The following is an 8,634-nucleotide window of genomic DNA, read 5'->3' on the forward strand; positions in this document are numbered from 1 at the left end:
ATATTGGAAATGTTCCATAAAATGATACATTTTGCGCCATAAATTAACTGACATTGATCCATAGAATATTAACAATGTACATTAAAACACGTTGATATGTTCCATAATATCGACAAAAATGTTTCACGGTATTACAAAATGGAGCAATAAAATGTTAGAAAAAGTTCCATAAATTTGATGAAAATGTTTGCTAAATAATTTTTCTTGGTCTATGGAAGATGTAAAAATGATGTAGAAATGATTCATATATCGAACGTTAAATTATGGTTCATGGATATTTACAAAACGATCCATAAGAAAATAAAATGTAAAACGATCCATTAATATGTGCTTATGCACTAGAAAAATTAAATTTAATGAATTCATGCGAAATTTTTGCTATTCGAACTAATAATAAAGTTTATTACATTTTGTTGCAATGTCAAACTACAACAAACAATGCATGCATTATAGTTAAACTTCAGATTCCCAATCCCACTAGTCAGGTAACTGACCCTAGCTAACCTGAAATCATTATGGCAACTCTTTAAACGGCAGGGTATCTATGATATTAGCGCGCTGAGAGTTATTAGACCACTGACACAGGCTGGCATGAGTCGCAAATACCAACTATCTGAAGTGAAAACGGACACTTTATACACGAACAATGACTAATGTGGCTACGCCACATCGCTTTCTAGTGCACGGTCCGACTTCGCTACCGCTCAGTCGGCTTTTAACTAACTATAGCCCCTATGTTTAAGCAAACCGGGCAAACGAGAGGACCACAGGTTCGCTTGCAATTCCAGCTACGGGTTAATCAATGCCTCGTCCAACGGCTTTGCGCCGCTTCGGATCCTCGGCCTCGGATATGCGGCCAAGCCGCATCACTTTAGCTCCCAGTATAAACTCACTTGTTAAAACACTGTCACTGTTATGAGTATTATTAAGCACAACTTATTTTTTCAGTTTACCATAAATTTTCGCATGAATTCATTGAATTTAATTTTTCTAGTGCATAAGCACATATTAATGGAACGTTTTACATTTTCTTTTCTTATGGATCCATGAACCATAATTTAACGTTCGATATATGAATCATTTCTAATGTTAATTTTTACATCTTCTATGGACCAAGAAAAATTATTTAGCAAACATTTTCATCAAATTTATGGACCTTTTTCTGACATTTTATTGCTCCATTTTGTAATACCGTGGAGCAGTTTTATCGATATTATGGAACATATCAACGTGTTTTAATGTACATTGTTAATATTCTATGGATCAATGTCAGTTAATTTATGGCGCAAAATGTATCATTTTATGGAACATCTCCAATATTTTTATGATGCATTGGTTGATTTTAATTGCTCTTTTATTACTATTTTAGTGCTCTTTTGCGACCATTTTATGGTTCAATTTTACATAATCTTTGGATCAAATCACCCTTTTTATGGTTCATTCACACTGTTTTATGGATTTTCAGTTTTGTTTTATGGAACATGGACAACTTTTTTATTGATCGTTTTACAATTCTTTATGGATTATTTTAAATATTTTATATGCAAAAATATATTTTCCCGGTTGGAACGCTTAAATTTTTTACTGTACTGCATGAATTTATTGAATTTCTTCGCCATTTTGTCGAAAATATGCATTCAAAAAAAATGGTCAATGCATAAATGCGTTGCGTAAATACGGTACACTTCGTAGATTGCAGACTGATGACTCATTTTTAGCCATGGGAATAACAATTGATCCAGTCTAAGCGCCTGCGTACGAGGTGTTGATGTGGTACTTACTTACGGGAGGCCCCGACTTAGTGACACTGATTGGGTAGTGGGTGGGTTGTTAGTCAGGACTCACCTCAAGCAAGCGATGCGACTGAGAATATATTTTCGTGCATAAAAAGTTTGAATAGTTCATTGACTGTAGGATACGTAAATGTTCTAGATGTTAAAGCGTCTAAACTCTAGGTAACCGTTTATCGATAGTATGCTTCATCGAAAACAACTTGAACTCCGGACAGCCGGCTGCCGGGGTGTTTTGTTGACAATATCAGTGCAGTAATTCTTCATTATCAATTTCAATGATTATGATTATATTTCAATGATTATGAGAATGGCAACGATTTGATCTCCACTTATCCTTTCACTCGATTGATTTTGATATAATCCTTCAAATGAAATACTAAAATTCTTTTTTTGATATTATTGAATTAATTAGTACGTACGGCGAAATGTTTGTCAATAAAACGGGCATTGCGTATTATAGTAACATATCTAAATATGAAAAAGAAATTGGCTGCATTGCCAACATCGCTTGCCGCGTACAGTCAACTGTCATTGATTATTCAGCAGGGCACAAAAAAGCAAGAAAACCAAAAATAAGAAGCGAGTTATCTCTTCTTGTCTTTGGTTTTAATGAATAATTGACGAATTATTTTTTAGAAATATTTTGCAAAATACTTAATCATGTAATTCGGAACGCATTGATTTGCGTTACTGAGCCTATCTATAGGTTTTTCATTACACTAGAGACAATATATTGCAGTTGATGAGTAATAGCAATATTGCTACAGAGTTGACTACATTGCTGATGTCATTCAAATTAATATTTAAAAGTGGAAATGTTTAATATTTTCAGTCTATGCATTTACCAGCTATTAAAAATGAGGGACCAGATAGTCGATCAATGGCTTTGTAATTGTCAATGTGTTTAAATTTACTCGTATTTTTTCATCATGAAAATTATTTAATATGTATGTATATAAAGTTTACACTATTCATATACATATATTTACAAGTATTTCTTTTTAGTTCAATCACAATACTACCCACACTTTACTTCCGATATTCGTTATCTTTGTTTACATTTAGGGTTCGCAGTACCGATCCTTTTTGGCGAGAACCGGTACTACGGTACTGAGGCCCTCAGTACCGGTAGTACCGGTACTCGAATATTTTTTAAAAAAAATCGAAAAAAGCTTCAAACTGAAATTGAATGCTCAAACTGATGATCTTATTTCTGATGATCAGATGATTGATTTTTGCTGATCAAAAAACATGTTTATTGCCTATTATTCTCTAACGCATATCCAGGCTCTTCGCTTTCCTGTAAACTATGGAGTTTTGCTGAATTTTCCGATCACCAATAATTACAAATCGCCCCATTTGAAGCAGTTCACCAAGTCTAAAACTGTTAGCTACTAAATCGCTGTTCGTTCTATTATAGATAAAGGTTTAAGAGCAAACCAAATACAGACATGACTTAGACCATAGTCTTATTACGCGCCACCCAGTGAATAATGGAAACCAATCAGAATGTCGCTAATAAAACTTTAACTTCTAGAATTATTATGATAACACCTCATTCCCACACAAAGGTGTTATCTCAACGATTTATCTAGAAGGCAAATTAATATAATTAAACGTTATCTTGCAGATCGATATTTTGACACAGATCCCCCTGCAGAGTTAACATATTTGTCATAAAAAATTGTATAGTACCGCAAATACCGGTACTGGCTTTTGTTCAGTACCGGTATTACAGTACCAAAAATGGGTCGGTATTACCGGGATTTTCGGTACCGGTATTACCGGTACCACAACCCTATTTACATTGCTCGTTTGGAACAGTTTTTTTGGTTCGATTGGAACTTTTGGCTTCAGTCTTCGCGCATCTCTATAAACATCGCTTTCCAGGTGTTGGACGGTCATAGGACCAAACCCTAGTAACAATTGAGGTTTTATAATAGTTTTATAGCCACGAATAAAACTTAGATTGCACTTGTAGCGTGCTATAAAACTTCAATTGTTACTTGGGAAGTGACCTGATTTGTAGATATGTTCTCTATACACAGCTATACATACCAAGGTAATGAATAAACGGTAGGCATATTTTCGAACGGAAAAATTAAACTGAAAATCGTATTGCTTTTTAGAGGAATCTATCGACAATATTCACTGAATTATTTTATATTTTTTACCACAATTGCGAAGTATTCGCAAATCTCTTAAATAATAGCGAATTATTTCATAATCATTAATAGTTAAGGTCATATAAAAGTAATCCTGATACACCCAACCTTTGTATTATAAACATCTTGATGGAACAGAAGTAATGAACTGTTAAAAATGCATATAACTCCTTCAAATGTTTCCACACATGATGAAGCGCAAGTATCAACATCATGTTTTCAAAACACTTCTGTGAAATCCCCAAAACCTCACCTCAAATTCAAATGTTTTATCACATAAACATAGTAGCACAGTTATTCCCTTAGTTTCCTTCCTAATTTAATGCAATTGTATCAATTGAAATTCCTGGGACTATCCTTGCACTTTGCAAGCTATTTGTAACAGTGCATTCACTAGAGGATAAAAAGTAAACAAAAGTATTGGTCAAAATATAAAAAAAATGTGTGAAACAAAATCCAGTGGTTTAAACCAACATACAAATTGGTTAAATGGGAAATTCAAGTGGTTAGTGAACTGCCAAGCATGTACTGTTTCCATGTTTTTTGCCTTTCTTCTAGAGAAGTTACATACCTATAGTTACTTTTTTGCCTTTCTCGTATAGAAATGTTATGCAATCACTCTGAACATCGTCAACCTAATCCCGGTCTAATTTTTTCGACTAATATAGGTTTTCTGTATTTTAACAGAGGCGTAATTAGGGGCATGCGGTGAGGGGTAACCGCTGTTCATGTTATCGTAATATTTGAGTCATAAATAGAGTAATTCATGTTCATAATTTCTGGACCTCAGTCATGATTTTCGTAATTTCTGTTCATGTTATCGTAATATTTTATTTTAGAACTTACTTCCAAATTTGACACGAAGAGTAATATGACTAATATGATATCATATCAGCAGTTTTATCATGAAATTCGTAAAATCTCTTCGCCTAATTGTGATCTATTACTTTTTGGTTATTATCGGTTTTTTTATTCGGAATAAAGTGAAAATATAAACTGGATCATAAAAATGTGACTGATTCGCGATATCTTGTTCTGTGAATTAGATCACGCACACTATTTGTGATTCTCATTGCAGTTTTCGTTTTCTATCCAGACATCACCATGAACCTTATCAAACGAATATTGATGTTCGAGGTCCTAATAGTTTTTTTATATGTAATGCTCATGTCTATTACTATTGCAGCTAGCAGATGGGCATTTCATAAAGCAGTGCATGGAATAAAAATGATTCCACGAATAATTCTCCAAATTTTGTTCCCGGGAAAATATCATTATCATGTTGCATGAATTTGTAAATGATTAGCGATATCTTCTAAATATCACCAGCACGCATAGTAGATTATAAATCATGTACTAGGCATTATGAACCAATTCATGAATACATGACTAATATTTTAAGATTTCGTGATCTATTTCACAAAATGAACGCGAGTTGTGAGTTATACTAGGTATCATGAGTTCACGAATCGATGATTTATATTTCATGATTTCGGGTACTATTTCACGAGCACGGATATTGGATCGCGACATATATTAGCAATCATGAACCAGTCCATGAATACATGAATAATATTTGATGATTTTGTAAACTACTTCACGAGCACGGATATTGGATCGTACCTAATATATTAGAGACCATGAATTAATTGATGAGAATTGAATGGATTCATGAATAAAATTTTGAATTTCGTGAAATAGTTCACGAGAACATATCCAGATATCTCGATTTTGTAATTTAAGGCTCTTACATCTATGATAATCATCATGAGTCAACCATGTCTGAAGTACACACAAACAAATAGTTCCACTAAAATAAGCGTTATGCGGGCGTTACTGAAGGGAAATTGAACATAATTATAAAACATATGATTTTTATTCATGGTCCTGTTTTATAAAACATATGATTTTTGTTCATAATCCTGTTTTCAGGATTCATGGCGTGTAGGTTGGATAAATGAGAAAGGCACAATTGCACCACTAGGTAGATTAAAACAGGTTTTTTTAATTTTTTTTTTGGTTTCAGTAAAAGAATTAATTTACGCATTGGAAAAGTGTATCAATTTGCATTTTGAAAATTTGGAAGGCTACTTGGTGTGATAGAGCTTGAAGAGCAATATCTGCAGCTAACAGAATTGTTCCGATAATGCTTAAGAATCAAATAGAATGATAGGCCAGGCTGATTTGCTGGAATATCTGATTTGCGGGAATATATGACTTTGCTATGGATTTGAGGTTGTTTACAGCAGGTGTTGGCCGACTCTTGTATAATGTCACGATGTATTCTATTATTTTTTTATTTTAATGTAGAATACATTTAAGCTTTCAATATAGGGGTCCCGTTTCAAAATATCGGCTGCGGCGCCGCGTCAGATTTTGAACGTTAATAACTTTTATCATACTTAACAGAATGATTTGATTTTTAGGCCAATTTGTTGAAAATATGTTCCTCTACGTAGTATTAAAATTTGAAGTATGTATAACATGCACTAATAACAAAAAATTGTGTTTTGAAAAATCTTTCGAAAACGACTCGGAAAAGTGAAAATTTTCAGCCCATCCCGCGCAGAGCCGTCAATATGGTGGACCAACCGAACAATAAAATAATGAAAAGTGCGTCATTCCATGCGAAGTGATCAAGGCACGTGTAATCGACCTCCACAGATTTGAACAAAATTTAGAGGAATTGTTCATCTAGGGCCAATATATAAAAACCCAAATTTTTGTGACAAATGAACCACCCCTCGGGTCATGGGAGCACCCCCCGTTTTGGCAAATTGCCAAAACCCTTGATTTTCTTTTGATCATATCTCCGGTTCAATTTACTCTAGAATCAAACCACCAGATGACTTTTGGAGAAAATTGTTCAAGGAGTCTATAAAAAATATTATTTTTTGCCGACAGTGTTGCCAACTATGCAATTTTTTCAGTTAAATATTAAAAGTTAATTTTTCTCTCAATACGTATATTTTAATTTTGAAAATTTTAATGCCATCGCGTTCCTCAGACATTTTTACATAAAAAACACTTATCATCCCAATATAATATGAGCGCATCCTGAGATACACCGTTTTGAAGAGAAAAAACCGCAATTTCCCATATAAAATCGCAAGCGCACAATACTAAAAAACCAACTTGAGTATTCTGAGTTCAAACATAATTTTTCGTGAAGTAGACGAGAAATGATGAAAAACTACGTATTTGGTTTGCTTCTAGCAGATCAGGGTCGATTTTTATGACAGTTTGAAGATTTTCTCAATTTTGGCCAATAAAAATGGATTTTTATATGAGAAAATCGGAGTTTTTCCCTTCAAACGGTATATCTCAGGATGCGCTCATATTATATTGGGACGATAAGTGTTTTTTATGTAAAAATGGCAATGGCATTAAAATTTTCGAAATTGAAATATACGTATTGAGAGAAAAATTAACTTTTAATATTTAACTGAAAAAATGCATAGTTGGCAAAAAAATAATATTTTTTATAGACTCCTTGAACAATTTTCTTCAAAAGCCATCTTGTGGTTTGATTCTAGAGTAAATAGAACCGGAGATCTGATCAAAAGAAAATCAAGGGTTTTGGCAATTTTCCAAAACGGGGGGTGCTCCCATGACACGAGGGGTGGTTCAATTGACACAAAAATTTGGGTTTTTATATATTGGCCCTAGATGAACAACTCCTCCAAATTTTGTTCAAATCCGTGAAGGTCGATTTCAAGTTTACATCTTTTTTTGATCACTTCGCGTGGAATGACCCTTATATATATATATATATATATATATATATATATATATATATATATATATATATATATATATATATATATATATATATATATATAATATATATATATATATATATATATATATATATATATATATATATATATATATATATATATATATATATATATATATATATATATATATATATATATATATATATATATATATATATATATATATATATATATATATATATATATATATATATATATATATATATATATATATATATATATATATATATATATATATATATATATATATATATATATATATATATATATATATATATATATATATATATATATATATATATATATATATATATATATATATATATATATATATATATATATATATATATATATATATATATATATATATATATATATATATATATATATATATATATATATATATATATATATATATATATATATATATATATATATATATATATATATATATATATATATATATATATATATATATATATATATATATATATATATATATATATATATTTGCAGGCTTGTCTGCAAATCTGGCATCTCTGCCGGAGACGATGTTGCTCGTATGGGATAAGAGCAACAACTGATTTAAACGGACATGCTTCGCTTCTATTTATGACTTTTCGTGTTTCATTGTGGCACTAAGCTGCCCTCTATGGACGGCTGTGTCTGAGAAATCTGCCTCACGAATGGTAATTTTCCCGTTTTTCGTGAACTTTTTAATTTTACCAATTTCCAAAAGTCTACTATTATTGGGGAGATATTAAATTATTACCAATATTTAAGTTAGGTGATTCTGAATCGGTTGGTGCATGAATGATTAAAATCCATCTAGTAATAGCGGAGTTATAAGCGTGCAAATCTTACATAGTTTCGTTA

The 8,634-nt window shown here is 31.6% G+C and overlaps 1 protein-coding gene across 8 annotated transcripts in view; it reads left to right on the plus strand.

Annotated features, from left to right (window-relative positions):
* LOC131683263 (clathrin heavy chain) overlaps window positions 1–8,634 on the plus strand; it is a 343,996-nt gene that overhangs the window by 271,736 nt on the left and 63,626 nt on the right. The gene's annotated exons all lie outside the window — the stretch shown is intronic.

The sequence above is a fragment of the Topomyia yanbarensis genome, chromosome 2 (genome assembly GCF_030247195.1).
Source record: "Topomyia yanbarensis strain Yona2022 chromosome 2, ASM3024719v1, whole genome shotgun sequence".
In the NCBI taxonomy this organism is placed as follows: domain Eukaryota; kingdom Metazoa; phylum Arthropoda; class Insecta; order Diptera; family Culicidae; genus Topomyia; species Topomyia yanbarensis.